Genomic DNA, 23,180 nt, shown 5'->3' with positions numbered 1-23,180 from the left:
GTCTGTGTATGATGGGGACAAATTACCTGCTCTCTCCCTGAGACAATAAGCCCCATCATCATTATTATTATTACGGAATTTGTTAAGTGCTTATTTTGTGTCAAGTACTGCTCTAAGTGCTGGAGTAGATAAAAATTAATCAGGTCCAACACAGTCTCTGTCCCACATAGGGTTCACAGTATAGAGAAGCAACATGGCTCAGTGAAAAGAGCACGGGCTTGGGAGTCAGAGGTCATGGGTTCAAATCACTGCTCTGCTGCTTGTCAGCTGTGTGACTTTGGGCAAGTCACTTAACTTCTCTGTGCCTCAGTTCCCTCATCTCTAAAATCGGGAATTGAAACTGTGAGCCCCAAGAGGGACAACCTGATTACCTTGTATCCTTCCCAGCACTTAGAACAGTGCTTTGCCCATAGCACTTAACAAATGCCATTATTATTATTATTAATATAACTAGGAGGGGACAGACACCATGTCTGATCTGAGTACATTGCATCTACCCCAGTGCTAGCCACATAGAAATATCTTAACCAAAGACATTATTATTATTATTATTATTATGAGGGAAATCTAAACATCTGATTTTTAATGTTTTTGGTAACAGAAAATGAATGAGACCCAGAATTTGATGAACCAGAATTTGAAAGAATTGGTTTATTGTTGTCATGAGAAGTCATCCTCCATATTGCAGTATTGCTGAAGGTTCTTCATAACACACTTAAAAGCCATAATGCATGTCAGAAAGCACTAGAAAACCAACACTTGGTATCACAGGCCAAAGCTCCAGCTTCTTTTTTTTAAAAAAAGGGGAGTGAATTCCTCTGGAAAACAATGAAGTGTTTGTTCTTGGTAGGCATCGCCATTTTTCCTGGTTTGTTGCTATAACCAGTATTATATTCCAAATGGTAACAGTCCATTCTTTGAACTAGGGAAATCTTTTCACAGCCTTTTTCAAGGCAGCCTTCTTTTGGGGACTTGATTAAGTAATGCCATTATTTTGCCTCATCTAAAGAAATGGAGCTGTTAGACACTGGCAGTGAATTATAGGAACATTTTCCACCCACTCCAAGAAGGGCTAGTAATAAACACTGTGATATTTGTTAAGCACTTGCTATTTGTCAAATAAGATACCAAGGGCTGGCATGGATACAATATAAGGCAGATTGGACATAGTCCCTAAGCCACACAGAGTTTTCAGTATAAGTAGGAGGGTGATCAGGTATTGAATCCCCATTTTACAGATGAGGAAACAGAAGCATGAAGAAGAACAAAAGCGCGCAACCTTGGTGTCATCCTCAACTCTGCTCTCTCGTTCACCCCTCACGTCCAGTCCATCACCAAATCCTACCGGTCTCACCTCTGCAAAATGGCCAAGATCCGCCCTTTCCTCTCCATCCAAACTGCTACCCTGCTGGTTCAATCTCTCATCCTATCCCGACTGGATTACTGCATCAGCCTCCTCTCTGATCTCCCATCCTCCTGTCTCTCCCCACTTCAATCTATACTTCACACTGCTGCCCAGATCAACTTTGTGAAGAAATGCTCTGGACATGTCACTCCCCTCCTCAAAAATTTTTAGTGGCTACCAATCATCCTACGCATCAGGCAAAAACTCCTCACTCTTGGCTTCAAGGCTCTCCATCACCTTGCCCCCTCCTACCTCACCTCCCTTCTTTCCTTCTACAGCCCAGCCCGCACCCTCCGCTCCTCTGCCGCTAACCTCCTCACTGTGCCTCGTTTTTGCCTGTCCCGCTGTCGACCCCCAGCCCACATCCTCCCCCTGGCCTGGAATGCCCTCCCTCCACACACCCACCGAACTAGCTCTCTTCCTCCTTTCAAAGCCCTACTGAGAGCTCACCTCCTCCAGGAGGCCTTCCCAGACTGAGCCCCCTCCTTCCTGTCCCTTCCTCTCCCCCTCCCCATCCTCCCCACCTTACCTCCTTCCCCTCCCCACAGCACCTGTATATGTTTGTACATATTTATTACTCCATTTATTCTACTTGTAGATATTTACTATTCCATTTATTTTATTTTGTTAATATGTTTTGTTTTGTTGTCTGTCTCCCCCTTCTAGACTGTGAGCCCGCTGTTGGGTAAGGACTGTCTCTATATGTTGCCAACTTGTACTTCCCAAGCACTTAGTACAGTGCTCTGCACACAGTAAGCATTCAATAAATACGATTGAATGAATGAATGAATGAAAACTTATGTGATTTGTCTTACAACAGGCAAGTGGCAGAGGTAGGATTAGAATCAGGTCCCCTGACTGCCAAATATGGTTGATTAATAATCGATCGATTATTGAGTCTAAGGTAGAAGGAGAGCAGGGTTTTTTTTTAAAGATATTTGTTAAGTGATTACTATGTGCCATGCACTGTACTAAATGTAGATACAAGCTAATCACATGGGACACACTCCATGTCCCATGTGGGGCTTACTGTCATAATCAGCATGGCATAGTGGATAGAGCACAGGCCTGGGAGTCAGAAGGTCATGGGTTCTAATCCCAGCTCCACCACTTGTCTGCTGTGTGACCTTGGGCAAGTCATTTCATTTCTCTGGGCCTCAGTTACCTCATCTGTAAAATGGGGATTGAGACTGTGAGCCCCAAATGGGACAGAGACTGTGTCAACTCGATTTGCTTGTACCTACTCTAGCTCTCCATACAGTGCCTGGCACATAGTAAGCCCTTAGGAAATTCCACAATTATTACTACTATTATTATTACAGTTAAGATAACTGAGGCACAGAGAAGTTAAGTTGTCCAGAGTCATATTGATGGCAGGTGGCAGAGTTGGGATTGGAACTTGCATCTCCCGACAAGGAGGCCCATGCTGCTTCTCACGGGGAGGACAGAATGATGGTTTGATGTCATACAAGTAGCGGCCAAGGTATGGAACATATAGTCTGTTTGTCATATGGTTATTGTGTGGTGCTTAAACCTAATATTCTCCTAGCACATTCCTCCCACCTCAAAAGACTGACGAGTGGAATGGTACACTGAAAGTACTAGATTCAGTGGATACTTGACACATGACTGAGCATCTATGGCCTCTGGGTTTGATGGTCTGTTGGGGTCAGATCCACTGCTCTCCCAGCTGCTTCGCATTTCGGGGCTGCCACTCAAAATTAATTAATGAATTAATAATGGCATTTATAAAGCACGTACTATGTGCAAAGCACTGTTCTAAGTGCTGGGGAGGTTACAAGGTGATCAGGTTGTCCCACAGGGGGCTCACAGTCTTAATCCCCATTTTACAGGTGAGGTAACTGAGGCACAGTGACTTGCCCAAAGTCACACAGCTGACAATCGGCAGAGCCGGGATTTGAACCCATGACCTCTGACTCCAAAGCCCGTGCTCTTTCCACTGAGCCACGAAGCAGTCACTGGTTCCTGCATGGGGTCATCAGCCACGAGGGAATGTTATTCTGGCTATCACTATGGATGCACATGAGACTTTCCATCCTGTTGCAAACCCATGGCCTTCTCATCCTAAGTGCTATCTCCAACAAGAGAGAAAGCCAGATGTTTCCGAGGAATGAGGAAAACTACTGGGATTGTGCAATACTCTTGTATACGGCCTGGGGAGGAAGACCTGTCTTCCCAGACCCAGCTGGGAAGCAACAAGTATCTCGATCCCAAGAAATGGTAGTGCAGAATAGATTTATCCTCAGTGAGTGTAACATTAGGGTGATGAATTCAGTTCATGTAACATTCCAGGAAAGCCACAATAAAATTAATTGCACTTTTTATGGTTTAAATATGGGGAGGGGGTGATGGTTTCAGTGAAGTTGTATGTTGGAAATAGGGTCATTGCTTGACTGACTTGGAGTCTTGGAGAAAATCATTGGATAGTTTCCCCTCAATATTTCCCCAATTCCCCCAGACAATTACAAGAATGTGTCTTCTGTTCCAAACCCATGATGAACTAACCATGGAGCTCTTCAGAAGCAGGTTGCCTTCAGCATTACAGAATGCAACTAAGATGTCAAATGAGGTAAAGGCTTGGGATAGTAAATCCAATGAATTCCAAAAGACTTTTACCACCACAGAAAGGACAGTGAGTGTTCTTAAAGCCCTCTAAAAAAACTAGTAGTAGAGGTCCATTTCTATAGAGAAGCAGCATGGCTCAGTGGAAAGTGCCTGGGCTTGGGAGTCAGAGGTCATGGGTTCTAATCCTGGATCCACCACATATCTGCTGTGTGACCTTCGGCAAGTCACTTAACTTCTCTGAGCCTCAGTTACCTCATCTGTAAAATGGGGATTAAGACTGTGAGCCCCACATGGGACAAGCTGATCACCTTGTATCCCCCCAGCACTTAGAACAGTGCTTTGCACATAGTAAGTGCTTAACAAATGCCATCATTATTATAATAATAATATATTGTTATTATTACTATATACTATATATAATATAATAATACCCTTGACCAGTGCCTTGATCTCCCATGCTCTCACCTGAAAGCACTTGATCTCATCTTTACTCCCCTTTTCTCCCCCACAACTCCCATTTCCAACCACTCACAAATAAATAAATCAATCAAGCAATCAATAAATGATTGAGCATTTACTCTGTGTAGAGCACACACTTGGGAAAGTCTGACTGAATTAGTAGACTTGTCCCCTGACGCCATAGAGCTTACACTTAAGCTCATTCTCTGGTGATTACTTTCCCTCTGCTCTTAGACCTGCTCAATCCTCCCATATATTGAAAAATCCTTCGCTGTATCCCACTGCTCCATACAGAAATTGCTCCATCTCCCCACTCCTATTCCTGACCAAGAGGATTCAATCATTTGATGGAATTTATTGAGAGCAAAGAATTGTGGATGCTAAGTACTTTGAAGACTACAACAGGATAAAGACAGTATCTCCAAAAGGAGATTACTTTTATGGGGAAGACACACAAAAAGTATTTACTAATGGTGAAAGCAGGAGGGAGAATCTGGATATAGCAGGAAGTCAGACAAATATGATATATCAAGATGTAATAGAAGAATAAACACACCCATTTTCTCTGCCTCCATTTCCTCTCCTAAACTTGCCAATAAATCTACTACAGTTGGACCTCTGTCCCACTCATTCCATTGAGGCTAACTTCCCCTGAGTCAATCAATCAATCAATCAATCATATTTATTGAGCGCTTACTATGTGCAGAGCACTGTACTAAGCGCTTGGGAAGTACAAATTGGCAACATATAGAGACAGTCCCTACCCAACAGTGGGCTCACAGTCTAAAAGTCTAAAAGTCTCCAACGATCTCTTCTTCGTGCTTTAATGGGCTCTACTGAATCTTAATTGTGCTTGACACTACAATATTACCTGGGTTCTTATCCCTAAATCTTGCCCAAAAGACGCTGCAGATAATAATTATGATATCTGTTAAGTGCTTACTATGTGCCAAGCACTGTTCTAAGTGCTGGGGTAGATTCAAGGTAATCAGATTGGACACAGTCCCCATCCCACATGGGGTTCACAGTCTTAATTCCCACTGAGGCCCAGAGAAGTGAAGTGACTTGTCCAAGGTCACACAGTAGACGTGTGGCAGAGCCGGGACTAGAACCCACACCCTCCGACTCCCAGGACTGTGCTCTTACCACTAGGCCATGCCCGTAGTCATTCTAGCAGCGCCTCGGCCCCAGTGATTCTCCTCTGGATTCTACATTCATTCATTCATTCAATCAATCATATTTATTGAGCGCTTACTGTGTGCAGACCACTGTACTAAGTACTTGGCAAGTACAAATTGGCTACAGATCTCCAGTTAATCTCTTCTTGAAATGGCAGGGGTGGCGACCTCCTTTCCAGTGCACCCCAAGTCCTTGCACCTCTATTTCTGCCTTCCTTGTGTCCTACTCTCCCAGCCATAAGGCTCACAACCTTTCACCTCTTGGGCAAGGACCTTCTTCCCCAAATATTGGAAACCCCATTCTTTCCTCTTATTGGTTCGGCTCCAATTCCAGCCATAAAGGGCCTTTTTTAATGGCATTTGTTAAGCATGTACTATGTTCCAGGCTCTGCACTAAGTGCTGGGGTAGATACAAGGTAGTCAAATTGGACATAGTCTATGTCCCACATGGGGCTCACAGTCTTAATCCTCATTTGCGGATGAGGTAACTGAGGCATCTTGTCTGAGGGCCAGGTGTCTCCCTGAAGGTGAAGGGGGTCACTCCTTCCCAGGTTGGGCTGCAGGAAGCTCACTGAGAAAATGCTCCCTCTTCTTCTGCAGCTTCTCAGCTCACATATCTCCCCAGCACCCAGACCCTTCTGCAGAATTCTTGACAGTGTTTAATCACCTTGTAATTCGGTAACAATACATATAATTTGGATTCAAACTGCCTTTCGTTGGGTGTAATTCTTTCCCCCTAGGATGCTCAATAAGAAGCAGCACTGGCCTAGTGGAGAGCACCTGGGAGTCAGAAGGACCTGACTTCTAATTCCGGCTCCGTTGCTTGTCTGTTGTATGATCTTGGGCAAGTCGTTTCACTTCTCTGGGCCTCAGTTACCTCAGCTGTAAAATGGGGATTAAGATTGTGAGCTCTATGTGGGACAGGGACTGGGTCCAACCCAGTTGGCTTGTGTCCACCCCAGTGCTTAGAATGGTGCCTGGTACATAGTAACAAATGACACAATTATTATTATTATTATTATTACTTCCCTGTAGTTGTAGCAGGGCTCGCATTCCTATGGTCCTTCCCTTCTTCTCTCAGGACATCCCAGGTTCCTGTCTCACCCTCTCCAAGTCCTCTAGATGCCAAGCTTTCTCTCCAGCAAGAGGCAGAAGCCTCACATTTCTGGAGTTATGGCTGCTGGACTCTGGACCTTGAGAGTAAGTGCTCAATAAATATGATTGAATGAATGAATAAAAGAATGAGAGTATTCATTCATTCATTCAATTATATTTATTGAGCACATACTGTGTGCAGAGCACTGTACTAAGCGCTTGGGAAGTACAAGTTGGCAACATATAGAGATGGTCCCTACCCAACAGTGGGCTCACAGTCTAGAAGAGTATCCTAACCCTCATTCGGGATCATCTCTGATCCTTCTCTGTGTCTTGTATGGGTCCAGCATCACAATCCTTAGCCTTCCTGTGTCCTACTTTCCCAACCATAGAGCTCACAACCTCTAGCCCTCTCCCAGCCATGCAGCTCACATCCTCTCTCCTCACGATGGGCAAGTATATTCTTCCCCAAATAGTGGAAATTCCATTCTTTCCTCTTATTGTTTCAGCTCCAATTCCATCCATAGAAGACCTTTTTTAATGGCATTTGTTAAGCACGTACTATGTGCCAAGTGCCGCACTAAATGCTGGGGTAGATACAAGCTAGTCAGATTGGACACAGTCCATGTGCCACATGGAGTCACAGTCTTAATCCTCATTTTACAGATGAGAGAACTGAGGCACAGAGGAGTGAAGCAACTTGCCCAAGGTCACACAGCAGACAATGACAGAGCCAGAATTAGAACCCAGGTCCTTCTGACTCCCAGGCCTGTGCTCTTTCCAGTAGACCATGCTGTTTCTCACCTTAATTAGACTTCCCTCAGGGAGAAAATCCACAAAATGACTTTTCTGGCTTCCACTCTCCCTCCTGATGGTGGATGCTAGTTGGACTGAGCATCACACACCTACGTCCCTGTGATTCCTGACTGTTCTTCCCTTCCCAGGGCCAGCTGTCAGTCAGTCAGTCAGTCAGTCATATATATTGAGTGCCTACTGTGTGCAGAGCACAGTATTAGGCACTTGGAAAAGTACGCTATAACAGAATTGGTAGACACATTTATCCATAATGAATAAATTATGGATAAGTACTTAAGTGCTGTGGGGCTGAGGGAGGGGTGAATAAAGGGAAAAAATCCAAGTGCAAGTGCAATGCAGAAGCGAGTAGGAGAAAAAGACATGAGGGCTTAGTCCGATCCTCTGGCTCCCAGCCTGTGCTCTATTATCATTATTATTATTATCCAAATCTCCTGGCTCTCTAGTCCATGCTTTGCATCCTATATATCCAAGTTTTTCCTTCTCTTTCATTACCTAAAAGTACAAAACAAAGAACTGACACATTGTCTGCCCAGGAAAAGCTTGGATTCTAATGTGGGAGACATACAAATATTTACAGATAGAATAATCAAAATAAATAATAGGCAAACACATACATATGTTCTGAAATTGGGTCTTAATAAATGCCTAAGTGCTAAGGATGGCTGATGGACTCTTCCAGCTTTGCATATGAGGAGAGCTGTGGTTTGTCGGATTCGGGCAGGAGAGGAGCTCCAAGGTGGAAGAAGGGCATGAGAGAGTGGAAAAAGAGAGTAAAGGGCAAGGTACAGTTGGAATAGTTTGGGATGAATGGAAAGAGCAAGCTGGAAAGTAGCAGGTGAATAGAGCAGATATGTAGGGTGGTGAGTGTCGTTGGAGAGCACTGAAGTCAGTTAGGAGGTGTTTAGGCTTGATGTAGGGGGATCCAGGAAGCTTTAAGGAGTGAAAATATGAGAGCCAAGAGAGACTTCAAGGCGATGATTCTTGCAGCAGCATATAATATAGATTTGTAGGGGTAAGAGTCTAATATAGATTTGTGGGGGTAAGAGGCTGGATGGAGGCTGGGAGACCAGCAAGAAGATTCATCCAATCATCTAACCACGAAATGACCAGAATTTTATCAAGTTAGTAGCTGTCTGGGGGATCTGGGAGATGTTGCAAAGAAAGAGCCAGTAGCATTTTGCTGTAAATTGAACATGTTCGAGTATTGGGCTAAGTTCAGGGATAGACTCAGGATAATCAATTTGTACACAATTTCTGTCCCACATGGGACTAAGTCTAAGAGGAAGGGAAAGCAGGTATTTTATCTCCATTTTAATAATAATAATAATAATAATAATAATAATAATAATAATAATAATAATGACATTTGTTAAGCACTTACTATGTGCCAAGCACTGTTAGCAAGCACTGTTCTACGTGCTAAGCATTGTTAATGAGGCATGGAGAGGTTAAATGAATTGCTCAACATTAAACAGTAGACTGGCAGCAGAAGGGGAGTGAGACACAGGTTTTCTGACTCCCAGCTCCATGCTTTTGTTATTTGGCCACATCACCTCTCATAGAGTCCAAAGGGGTGATATCACAGCTTCTCTAACCATTTTGAGGGAACATTTTTCAGGAGAAATGTCATTGCTTTGAAGCGTCAATTACAAAAAGTCAAGAAACGTGCTTTGGAGCAAGAAAGAGCAAGAGGAGACATTTTCTTTTCTAGATCTAATTTCTGCAACTTTGCGATTAGAGGCCTAAGGATCACTGAGAAAGTGAACTGTAATGAACGGTTGTCAAAACATTTTCAGCCTGGCATGAGAAAGCCTGGTAAATGGACACATGGGTTTAATGCCAGATTTTGAACCCGCTGTTTTTGTCTCTGGGAAGTCTGAAGTGAAAACCAAAGGGACAGCATTGGAATGGAAATTTTCCTTGCTTTGGGGAACACGAGCCTGCCAGGTCAATTCAGCACTACAGCCCACATCCGTGGAAGTGTAGCCCATTATGAAACGCATGATTACCGAGTCAGGGGCCAACTGTCATCCGGGAAATGTATTTGAAAGTGTCATTCTGTTTGGCCAAATGTGTTCTGAGATTAGTGCTGAAAGTCAAAGAAATTCCGAACTAGAAAGCTGGGGCCGTCAGGCGCTACTGGTCGTTTGTCCCCCTCCCCTTCCCCTTTGCCAACTAGTAGTGAGCTGGCTTTCCCAGGTGGTGGGAGAAAGTGGAATATGTGGAGGAAATGGAGGTAGCAGCGATGACTGAGGTGATAATGGAGCTATCAGAATGGGGAGGACAACAAATCACTACCCAACTTCATTCCTGCGTTGCCACAGCACACGCCTTCTGGGATTTTTCCTTATTCTGACGTCAAATTCCAGCCAGTTCTGGCTTACTTAATTACTGCCTAGGATACTTTCTGGGAATCTGGGAGGAAAACTCATGTTCTTTACCAAAGGATTCGCTGGTCAATCAGGGTCCACTTTAAAATGGCATTAGAAAAGCTGTGCAGACAGTTGGCTTTCAATCAAACCCATCAATTGATTTACTAAAGTTTGCCATCTTGAAGCTCTTGAGAATTCCATACCTAGTTATGTAGTTCTTGGTTGGATTTCCAGAAAGGAATTGGAAGGCAATGTTCCTAACATCCCTTAGCAGTTGGCATTTAATTAACAAGACCAAATGGTCCAGGAAGCCTAATAGATGTGTGGCTGAGCTAATGCTAAATTTGTTTACACAGAAAGTTGAATCCTAATTGGAAAAGTAGAAATTGTCTGAATTCTAAATTTAAAATTAAGACTCTAACTAAGAGTCACGGATGAATAAAAAGTATTAAGGTCACCACTTAGCTAAACAGATGCAACAGATTACTCTGTTTATATGTTTTTGGTGTTGATTGCTTTCTCTTGGATAGAATTACATTCCAGCTCTTATAATATTCACCAGGTTTATTCTTTTGATTTTCTGAACATTCTGATTCTCTAATTCACATTTTCTTCAAATCTCATTGCTGCAGGCTTATATTTCATTCGAGTCAATTGGGCTTATTACAAGAAAGAATTTATCTAACAGGGTTCAGTGTTCTTGCACCAGACTTTTCACTTAAATGAAAGATATGCAAGCTCAACGTCAGGATTGGGGCAAATGTTTTTCCTCAGGTTTGAATCAACTCGAGGCCATATGGTTTATGAGATTGAAACCCAACTGATCTCTTGGTGCTGCTGTTCATTTGTTATTGGCAGACACAATTTCTTGTTTCTCAAAGAAGGGCTGACAACAAAAGCTCAAAGGACTTCTTGGATGTCAAATAGTCCTAATAAAACATCATTTTGATGAGCTAAATGTAAATATATCAGAAACACATGGACTGCATTTTCCTTACAATACACAGGGGTTTCAATATTATGGGGGAATGTTCAGCAATCCCCAAACACAAACTGTTGGAAAAAGATTTTTGAAACATTTGTTGATTCTTTAATGTGTCTAAGTTCACCTAATCGAAATATTTGTGATTTTGGAATTAGTTAGTCCCATATTTTTGGAACTTGAGGGTTATAAAAATAATTGTGGCATTTGTTAATCACTTACTATGTGCCAAGTGCTGCACTAAGCACTGGGGTAGATACCACCAACTTTAGCATTGGAACTTGAGGTTAGAAAAATAACTGTGGCATTTGTTAAGCACTTACTATGTGCCAAGCACTGTACTAAGCACTGGGATAGATACAAGATAATCAGGTCCTACTTAGGGCTCACAGTCTAAGTAAGAGAGAGAACAGGTCCTGAATAACCATTTTGCAGATGGGAGAATTGAGGTACAGAGAAGTGCCCAAGGTCACACAGCAGGTAAGTGGCAGCTCTGGGATTCAAACTCAGGTCTTCTAATTTCCAGGCCCATGCTCTTTCCACCAGGGCAAACTGCTTCTCATAAAAATGGAAAGTAGCATAATAAGAAAATGCTTTGAAGACATTTAGGACCCTAAACTCCAAGAGAATAAACATTCTCATGGCAAGCACATACATTTTAGACCAACAGAGCTGGAAAGTTGTCCCTCTTATCCAAGCCAGAATTTAGCTTTAGCCATGTTTCTCCTATCTTGCCAGATTCTCGAACTGGCACAAACGTAGTCCGAGAATGAAGTTTCCTTTGTCTGATGATGAACACGACCCTAAAATTGTTGTACTATATTCTCCCAAGCGCTTAGTACAGTGCTCTGCACACAGTTAAGTGCTCAATAAATATGAATGAATGAATGGTACTGAGCATCAACTGTGTGCAGAGCACCGTATTACATACTTATTAGGGTACAATAGAGCTAATAACCTGATCCTTGCCCTTCCTTGATTAATTTTCTTGCACTCATTCACTCATTCATTCATTCAATCATATTTATGGAGCGCTTACTGTGTGCAGAGCACTGTACTAAGCACTTGGGAAGTACAAGTTGGCAACATATAGTGACGGTCCCTACCCAACAGCAGGCTCACAGTCTAGAAGGGGGAGACAGACAACAAAACAAAACATATTAACAAAATAAAATAAATAGAATAAATATGTACAAGTAAAATAAATAAATAATATTAATGCATCAACCAACTCTAGCACTTGTGAACATATTTATTCCCTCCTCACCATTCATGTAGCTAAGGGTATTCAATTATTTATTTTTGACCACTCTAGTTTTAAGTATTTTTGTGTTTGTTTCCCCTGTTACAGTGTTATTTCCTTCTGGGCAGGGACTATGTCTCTTCTTTATTCTGTACTTCTGGAGATATGATTTAAGGAAGGCTTTGAAGATGGGGAAATGGTGGTCAGATATGAAGGAGGAGAGCGTTCAGGTTGGAACGCTCAGGTAGCCCCTTCCTTCCTTTCCCCCTCGTCCCCCTCTCCATTCCCCCCATCTTACCTCCTTCCCTTCCCCACAGCACCTGTATATATGTATATATGTTTGTACATATTTATTACTCTATTTATTTTTTTATTTATTTTATTTGTACATATCTATTCTATTTATTTTATTTTGTTAGTATGTTTGGTTTTGTTCTCTGGCTCCCCCTTTTAGACTGTGAGCCTACTGTTGGGTAGGGACTGTCTCTATATGTTGCCAATTTGTACTTCCCAAGCGCTTAGTACAGTGCTCTGCACATAGTAAGCGCTCAATAAATACGATTGATGATGATGATGATGGAAGGGTGTGAATATGAGGTCAGTGGCAAGAAAGGAGAAAACTGAGCACAGTAAGTAGTTTAACTTTAGAGGGATAATACAAGATGGGGTGTAGATGTGGTAAGTTGAGGCAGAGGGATGGCTAAGTGTCTTAAAAGTCAATAGTCAGGAGCTTCAGTGTGATGGGCAACTATTGGAGGTTTTTTGAGGAATGGGGAGATGTGTGAAGAATGATGTTTCAGAAAAACAATCTAGACAGTAGATTTAGTAGAATGAAACATGAGGGGGAATAATAACAGTCGGGCACACAGTAAGTGCTCAAAAAATACGACTGATTGATTGATTGACCTTAGGCAATTTACTTACCTTTTCTGTGGTTCATTGTCCACAGCTGCATAATGGGGATTCAATACCTGTTCTCCCTCCTACTTAGACTGTGGGACTGTACCTGGATTGATTAATTTGTATCTTCCCCAGAGTTTAGAACAGTGCTTAACACATAGTAAGTACTTAACATATTCCATTAAAAAGTGCTATTTGTACTGGATCAAATGCAGGTCTGTTTTATGCAAAGGATGTTTCATAGATACAGATGCAAAGTAGCATAGTCTTGTGGATAGAGCATGGGCTTGGAAGTCAGAGGACATGTGTTCTAGCCCCGGCTCCTTCACTTGTCTGCTGTGTGACTTTGGGCAAGTCACTTGACATCTCTGAGCCTCCGTTACCTCATCTGAGCCCCACATGGGACAACCAGATTACCTTGTATCTACCCCAGTGCTTAGAACAGCACATGACACATAGTAAGTACTTAATAACTACCATAAGAATTATTATTATTATTATTCATGCCTCAGCTTCCTCATCTGTAAAATGGGGAATAAAGCTGTGAGCCCCATGTGGGATGTACACTGTATCCACCCTGATTAGCATGCATCTTTCCCAGTGCTTAGGGCACGGTCTGGCCCATAGCAAGCTCTTAACAAATACCATTAAAACAAAAAAGATGATGAAGTTGAGTTGATGAAGATGATGACAATGATGAGTTACCGGGTATTTGACACTAGCCAAAATACAGAATTATTCAGTCTATCCTTCCAGTAGATCCTCAATGGAAATGAAACAGTAAAAGACCAAAAAGATGAGATCACCTGCTGAGTCTAATGCTGATAGCGGTCAAAATTAAACCAGACATGCATACAGGAAATTATAGTGTATGAATTCAAAAACAGTTTATAATACTTTATAGGTATCACGAACTATACAACATTAAAAATTTTTCTGCCATTAATGAGAAAAGGAACTTAATCAAAAGTTGCGATGACTAAGATTTTTCCCACATGCAAGCTTTATATCAACTATGGCAAATCGACGTTATGTTCAAACCGAACTAAAGGATTATTTAGGTGGATATGCAAAGCAATTTATCCTTGGAAATAGTGTTTTTTTCTATACCTCATATTGAAACCAATGTAACAGAGATGATTTTATTTTCTGTATCCCCCAGGATAGTCATCTCCTGTTGGAGAATCTTGGCAACAGGTGATTACCAAACAGAGAAGACAGAGCTCAACAGAGAAAACATGGGGTCCAAGGATGGGAGTGGATGATATATTTTTGATAAAAGTAGGGACATTTCCTCTATCTCTATTAAGACTCCCTGCACTTTGTTGGTTCATCTGCCCATAATAATCAATGTGCAGAGCACTGTACTAAGTGTTTGGGAGAGTGCAACACAACAATGTATCACATTCCCTGCCCACAAGTTTAGTGCATAGAGGGGAAGGCTGGGTCCAACCTGATTAGCTTGTAACTACCCCAGTGCTTAGTACAGTGCCTGGCACATAGTAAGCACCTAACCACTACCAAATGGAATTATGGATATGAACATAAGTGCTGTGGGGTGGAGGGAGTGTGGTGGTGAATGAAGGGAGTAAGTCAGGGTGACACAGAAGGGAGTGGGAAAAGAAGGCTTAGTCAGGGAAGGCCTCTTGGAGAAGAGGAAATGTGAGACTGCAGCAAGGAAAAGAGAGATCTGGGCTGGAGATATAAATTTGGGAATCATCCTCACAGAGGTGGTAGTTGAAGCCATGGGAGCAAATGAGTTCTCCAAGGAAGTGGGTGTAGACGGAGAACAGAGGGGGACCCAGAACTGAAACTAGAGGGTCATCCACAGTTAGGGAGTGGGAGGCAGAGGAGGAGCCCATGAAAGAGACTGAGAATGAGTGGCCAGAGAGATAGGAGATGAATTAGGAGGGGACAGTGTCAGTGAAGGCTTGATTGGATAATGTTTCCATAATATTCTTCTGATCATGACTTATTCAGTGTCCTAATACAGTTCCCCAGTGAGTAGTCCAATGCTTGGCACAAAGAAAGCCCTCAACAAATGCAAATATTAGTGATAATAATAATTTTTTTTTTAAATTCTAAATCAATAGAATCACTCTACCACAGTCTGGACCTACTTCTAATCCTATTATCATACTATTTTCACTAGTATTACCACAAAACTTTTTTGTATTGACAGTCCTTGACTTGAGATGTTTCAAGTTACAACGAACCTTTCTTACTAGGTCTAAATTAAGGTTTAAGTTTAGACAAATTTAGGTTTAGGTCTAAATTTACTAGGTTTAAATTTAGACAAATTTAAACTCTGTTTCAACCTCGTACATCTAAGTTGTGACTTCCGAATGCCAGTCTCTTTCATGGCACTAGTCCTGAGGGCATGGGAGCCATGAAGAAAAGATTCTAAAAGCCATACCTGGGCCATTATGTGGAGAGGGATATACGGGCAGGAAGAGGGAGTTACCCGATCACAGTGTGAAGTCACTGGGGAGAGTCAATAAATCTTTTCCACTAATAATGGTATTTGCTAAGTGTTTACTATGTGCCAAGCACTGTTCTAAGCACTGGGGTAAATACAAGGTAATCAGGTTGTCCCACGTGCTCACAGTCTTAATCCCCATTTTACAGATGAGGTAACGGAGGCAAGAGAAGTTAAGTGACTTGCCCAAAGTCACAAAGCTGATAAGTGGCGGAGTCAGGAATCAAACCTACAACCTCTGACTCCCAAGCCCATGCTCTTTCCACTAAGCCATGCTGCTTCCCTATTTATTCTATTCTCTATTCTATTCTCTATTTATTGAGGAACCTCTCTGCCTCAATGTAAGTAGCAGTAGTGCTAGTATTTATTAAGCACTTTCTATATGTAGAGCACTGTATTAAATGCTGGAAAAGAATATATAGGTAGGATTTAGACAGGATTGTGTCCTTTAGGGAGCTCACAGACTAATAATGAAAAGAGGGAGAGGGGATTGGCAGCAGACATAAAGAGAGATGAAAAAAAAGAGGAAGATGCCAAAAGAACAAAGAACAAAGAACAAAGATCAGTTGGGTACTGTAGCTAGAGGATCAAAATATTCAAAGTCCTCCCAGCTGAGAGCCCACCTTATAATATAGCTATATTGCTCACCTGCAATGGTTTGAATTCACAACTTCAGCTAATTTAGATTTTTAAAATTCTGACTGGGATTCAATGAATGATTCTGTATAACTGTGGTTAAAAGCTGGGTGTCCAATCTTGCAGGAACCAATGGTCCATTTAGAATGCTGTTCCTATGAGAAAAGTAGCTCCAACTCCCTAAGGTTTGATTTAAAATATATTTTTCAGGAATCAATTGGTTCAGAGGAAGAGCATGGGCTAGTGGCAAGAGCACAGACTTGGGAAGCAGAGGCCGTGTGTTCTAATCCAGGCTCCGCCACTTGTCTGCTGTGTGATGTTGGGCAATTCACTTCACTTCTCTATGCCTCATTTACCTCATCTGTAAAATGTGGATTGAGCCCCAGTACCATGTGGGACAGGAACTGTGTCCAACCTGATTACCTTGTATCAAGCAAAATCTCCTCACTCTCGGCTTCAAGGCTCTCCATCACCTTGTCCCCTCCTACCTCACCTCCCTTCTCTCCTTCTACAGCCCAGCCCTCACCCTCTGATCCTCTGCCACTAACCTCCTCACTGTGCCTCGTTCTTGCCTATCCCACTGTCGACCCCCAGCCCATGTCCTTCCCCTGGCCTGGAATGCCCTCCCTCCACACATCCGCCAAGCTAGCTCTCTTCCTCCCTTCAAAGCCCTATTGAGAGCTCACCTCCTCCAGGAGGTCTTCCCAGACTGAGCCCCCTTTATCCTCTCCTCCTCCCCATCCCCCTGCACTACCTCCTTCCCCTCCCCACAGCACTTATATATATTTGTACAGATTTATTACTCTATTTTACTTGTACATATTTACTATTCTATTTATTTTGTTAATGATGTGCATATAGATATAACTCTATTTATTCTGATGGTTTTGACACCTGTCTACATGTTTTGTTTTGTTGTCTGTGTCCCCCTTCCAGACGGTGAGCCCATTGTTGGGTAAGGACCATCCCTATATGTTGCCAACTTGTATTTACCAAGCACTTAGTACAGTGCTCTGTACACAGTAAGTGCTCAATAAATATGATTGAATGAATGAATGAATCTACCCCAGTGTTTATAACAGTGCTTGGCACATAGTGAGTGCTTAACAAATACCATATCTTTTTTTATTTTAAAAATTATTAGATTACCTCTAATATTCCTCTCACTTCATTCTTCCAGTCATCCTAATCTTATTTAAGGTGATGCTATCCTACCTCCCTCTTTTGCTTCTTCAGAGGATAAACTTGCCATAGACATGCTCATATTCCTCTTGGAGAGGAATGAATAAAGCCCATAGGCTTTATGTGGCAGTGAGGGGGTGCATGTGTCTAGATTCTCCAGGCAGAAAAAAATAATTTTGCTGACATGCTCTTAAAAGACTGTGCAACCATGTCAGAGGGAAGAGATGTCCTGGTTGAAATGTATGCATTTTCCCTCACCTCCTAGCCAATGAGGAGCAAGAGTTTGTTAATTTCTACTAGGTTTCTGCTACTTTCTAGTCCACTCACCCCACCCTCATTCCCACAGCACCTTATATATATATATATATATACATGTATATTTATGAATTATTTATTTATATTAATGCCTGTCCCCCTCTAGACTGTAAGCTCGTTGTGAGCAGGGAACGTGTCCACAAACTCTATTGCATTGTACTCTACCAAGCATTTAGTACAGTACTCTGCACACGGTAAATGCTCAATGAATACCACTGACTGATTTCTCTTCCAGCTTGTAGTGCTAGCAAGGAAGGAGGAAGACTTGGGGAGGGATAGGAGGTGAGGAGGAAAAAAATAAACATTAATTTTTCCTCTGCATTCTGGAGGGCACACAGCTAACATGCCCAAAAGGCAAATGGAAATCCACGGCTCAACAATGAAGGGGAAGCTTGTCCTTACTTATTTTTCTAATCTGCTTTTATTTTTAGTAATATGGTTCTTCAGTCAGAATAAGGGGATGGGAACAAGTGTGTGATTGCTTCCTTATGAACATGATTCTTGTTCGACAGGATGTGGAAATGATCTCCCTTCAACGTGATTCACCAGATTAGCTCTTGGAAAGCCAAGATGATTGATGCTGGAAATACAAAATTATAGTCTGGATTTTATAAATAGGTATCTAAATACCTTTAAAAAGTATTGATTTCTAACCTCACGAGCCATAATAATATCTTGGACATCTGTCTCACATCAAATTTGGGTTTTGGTGAACCTCAAAGAAGTTGAGTTCAGATAAGCACCCTGGAGTTCAGACGTTCATCCAAACCTTGGTAGAATGGCCTGGTTGGTAGAAATGGGAAGTTGGATGCTCCAGATTTCGTACAGGGTTTCTAATGGTTTCTGTTTCCAGTTAAACTTGGAATCACAAGAGAAGAGCCACATGACTTTTCCATGCTTCCAGAGTCAAATCATGGATAGGATCCAGAACGCCAGAGACAAATGGAAATGAAAGCTAACCAAATGTATTTGTGTCTGAAAACTGGCCTAATCTGGATTCAGCTCCATGTCAAGACTGGTTGTGTTGATGCTTAGAGCAAGCAATACTGGGCATAGGCTTGATTTCTCATTTCTCCACCACATCCATAGATAGGATCTCTTTCCATTATCTAATTCTCTCACAAAATTTCTCACAACCAGGCCTCAAATGATCACTGGTAGTTATTGAATTCCTGAATGCAAAGCCCTTTGGCCTAGTGGCAAGAGCATAGGCCTAGGAATCAGGAGACTTGAATTCAATTCCACACTCTGCCATTTACCTGCTATGTGACTTTGGGCTGGTCATTTTACTTCTGTTTCCTCAGTTTACTCATCTGTAAAATGGACAATCAATTCCTGTTCTTCCTCCTACTTAGACTGTGACCCCCATTTAGGGCAGAGACTGTGTTTGACGTGATGATCTTGTTCTTGGCACATGGAAAGCACTTAACAAATGCCACAATTATCATTATGTGGGCACATGGAACAGGCCAGCAGAAGCAAAACACTCATTTCATGGCTTCAAGAAGCTCATAATGCTGCACTCCAATATGGAGGGCAAGTTCAGAGCTACTTAGACTCTGAACCTCAAGAGGGACGGGGACTGTGTCTCACATAATTAATTATGTTGTATCTATCTCACGTTAGTGACCTTTGAGAAGCCTATTTCAATGGAACGAAGGGAGCGGAAGCCAGATTAGAGGGGGTCAAGGAGAGAATTGGAGGAGAGGAAGTGGCGACCACAGGTGTAGACAACTCTTTCAAAGAGTTTGGAAAGGAATATTAGGAGGGAGATGGTACAAAACAGGAGGGAATCATGAGATCAGTGAGAGGATTTTTTTAGGATAGCGGATACATGAATGGGTTTGAAAGCAGTGGGGAAGAAGCCACTGGAGAGTGAACAGTTGAAGATGGTGATCAGGGAGGGAAGATGGGAGAGGGCAAGTGTTTTGATAAGATGTCAAGGGAAGGGGCCACAGGCACAGGTCGAGGGGGTGAATTTTGAGAGGAGGAAGGAGATCTTATCTTGAGATAATGCTACATAAGATGGGAGCATCGAAGATGGGGTGGGAGGAGGGAGAGACTGGAGAGAAGCAACGGAGATTTTTAGGGAGATCACAGCTAATGTTTTCAATTTTCTCAATAAATTATGTGGCCGAGCCATTAGGCCTTTAAAACTGCCTTTAAAAACATTCACTTTTATTAGGGAGATAGACACAAATTATTCATAGGGCAAGACAGATTTGTGTATTCCAGCCTCTACTGCTCTTAAGTACATTTCTCAGGAGCAATATTAGAGTCGTATCAGTTTTTTACCCAATATCTGAAGATGAGACATGGTGAGATGCTGTTTAGAGAAACACTGTTAATTTCTTCACAGTATCACCCAAAATGCTTAAACTTCACTGGAGAAAAAGCTCAAATTCTGTCATGGCCCTGCTGTCCTGAGGGAAGTAATTATCTTTACAGTCATTACCTCCAATCCACATGGTGAAAGAATCTGGTGCAGCATGGCCTAGTGGATAGAACACAGGCCTGGAAGTCAGAAGGTCATGGGATCTAATCCTGGCTCTGCTACTTGTCTGCTGTGTGATGCTGGGCACATCACTTCACTTCTCTGTGCCTCAGTTCCCTCATCTGTAAAATGGGGATTAAGACTATGAACCCCATGTGGGACAGGGGCTGTGTTCAACATGATCAGCTTGTATCTACCGCAGCATAAGGAGTAATTCTTCAGGAAGCACTTATTTAGTATTTTATAATTACAAATTATTTTTCATGAATTTATTCACCATACATGCCAAACATTATCACACTCATCTGATCAAGACCTGCATTAACCAGCATTTATTTATGCAACAGCGAGACTAGTAACCCATAATTTCTTGCAAGCTTCACTTTTAAGAGCCGCGTTAGTCATACATCCGTTCAGCTTCTATAAATATACACAACTATAAAACATAGCTGTTTATGCTATAATAAAATGCTTCCGTGCATAATATATACACACATTTTAAAAAGGAAAGGAGAAAAGAGAAGATAAAATGAAGGCATGCTGTAGGCAATTAAGAACAGATCACGGATTACACTGTGAACAGCACGGTTTCTTAGGTTAATTTCAGTGCTTGCCTTGTCCCAGGAGACAGGCCAGAAGCTAACTACCAGCCTGAACGGGTATCTCTCTCAATTGTTGACAGTATAGACTCTGGCACTCTGCCAAAATGCTTGCAATTGGAGCAGGGAGAGGAGGGGTGCTACTCCACTATTACCACCCTCTGTATCTCTTTGTTCCTGTCTCTCTCTGATACCCACCTGGATCCCAGTCCACACTTCTCAATCTTTCTCACTTCCATCCCTCTTTTAATAATCACTGTGGTAATAATAATAATAATAATAATAATAATAATAATCACTGTGGTATTTCTTAAGCACTTACTATGTACCAGGCACTGTACTAAGCACTGGGGTAGATATAAGGTAATTGGGTTGGACTCAATTCCTGTCCCACACTGGGCTCACAGTTTTAATCCCCATTTTACAGATGAGGTAACTGAGGCACAGAGACATGAAGTGACTTACGCAAGGTCATACAAGCGGACAAGTGGCAGCGTCAGAATTAGAACCCAGGACCTTCTGACTCTCAAGCCCCGGGCTCTATCCACAAGGCCATGCTTGTCTGTCTACTGCTCTTTAATAATAATGATGGCATTTGTTAAGCGCTTACTATGTGTGAAGCACTGTCGTAAGCGCTGGAGTGCAGGAAATATCTTTTGCTTCAATTATTCAGCTGTGTGACTTTGGGCAAGTCACTTAACTTCTCTGGGTCTCAGTCACCTCATCTATAAAATGGGGATTAGGACTATGAGCCCTATGTGGGACAAACTGATCACCTTGTAACCTCCCCAGTGCTTAGAACAGTGCTTTGCACATAGTAAGCACTTAACAAATGCCATCATTATTATTATCTTTATTCCTAAACACCTGACACAACAGTCTGAACATACAAAGCACTCAATAAATACTGATGATAACGATGATGACATCACACCTTCATTGAATCATCATCATCATCATCAATCGTATTTATTGAGCGCTTACTAAGTGCAGAGCACTGTACTAAGCGCTTGGGAAGTACAAATTGGCAACATATAGAGACAGTCCCTATCCAACAGTGGGCTCACAGTCTAAAAGGGGAGGACAGAGAACAAAACCAAACATACTAACAAAATGAAATAAATAGAATAGATATGTACAAGTAAAATAAATAAATAAATAGAGTAATAAATATGTACAAACATATATACATATATACAGGTGCTGTGGGGAAGGGAAGGAGGTAAGAAGGGGGGTTGGAGGGGGGATGAGGGGGAGAGGAAGGAAGGGGCTCAGTCTGGGAAGGCCTCCTAGAGGAGGTGAGCTCTCAATAGGGCCTTGAAGGGAGGAAAGGAATTGAATGGGACATGTGGTAGCAATAGTATTGATACTGTCTGTCTCCCCCTCTAGACTGTAAGCTCACTGTGGCCAGGGCATGTGTCTGTTTATTGCTGTAATTGTACTTTCCCAAGCATTTAGTACAGTGATCTGCACACAGTACGTGCTCAATAAATACAATTGACTGATTGACTGCCTGACTGAAGAGATGCTGCTCTTGCCGCTGCAGCTCTTTTCCTTCCCGCTGCATTTTAAAAAAAGAAATATCATTCTCACCAGTATTTACTGAACATCTACTATAGGCCAAGAACTATACCAGGTATTTATTATTATCATTATTATTATTATTATTATTATTATTATTATTATTGTATTTGTTAAGCACTTGCTATGTGCCAAACACTATTTTAATTTAAGTGCTGGGGCAGATACAAGGTAATCAGGTTGTCCCATGTGGGGCTCACAGTCTTAATCCCCATTTTACAGATGAGATAACTGAGGCACAGAGAAGTTAAGTAGCTTGCCCGAGGTCACACAGCAGACAGGTGGCAGAGCCAGAATTAGAACCCATGTCCTCTGACTCCCAATTTGAGAAGCATACAAAAGAAATGAAAGATGGCAAGATGCACTCAAAAACTCACAATCATATTAATAAATGTGCCTGAATTGAGAATGAAGGAATACCTATAAATAACAGACTCAACTGAATGAATAAATAAATAAATAGCCCTTTAATAAGAGACACCCAATTGGATGCTCACCTAGGCAGCTTACAGAATCAAATATCTTTTAGTCCTTAATAATAATAATGGTATGTATTAAGTGCTTACTATGTGCCAGGCACTGTACTTAGCGCTGGGGTGGATACAAGCCGATCGGGTTGGACCCAATCCCTGTCCCAAGTGGGACTCACAGTCTCAATCCCCATTTTATAGATGAGGTAACTGTGGCACAGAGAAGCAAGTGACTTGCCCAAGTTCATGCAGGAGGCAAGTGGAGAAGCAGTGTGGCTTCTCCAGCGTGGCTCAGTGGAAAGAGCCCGGGCTTTGGAGTCAGAGGTCATGTGTTCAAATCCCGGCTCTGCCAACTGTCAGCTGTGTGACTTTGGGCAAGTCATCTAAC

The sequence above is a fragment of the Tachyglossus aculeatus genome, chromosome 2, assembly GCF_015852505.1.
Source record: "Tachyglossus aculeatus isolate mTacAcu1 chromosome 2, mTacAcu1.pri, whole genome shotgun sequence".
Lineage (NCBI taxonomy): Eukaryota > Metazoa > Chordata > Mammalia > Monotremata > Tachyglossidae > Tachyglossus > Tachyglossus aculeatus.
This window is presented reverse-complemented; position numbering follows the sequence as displayed.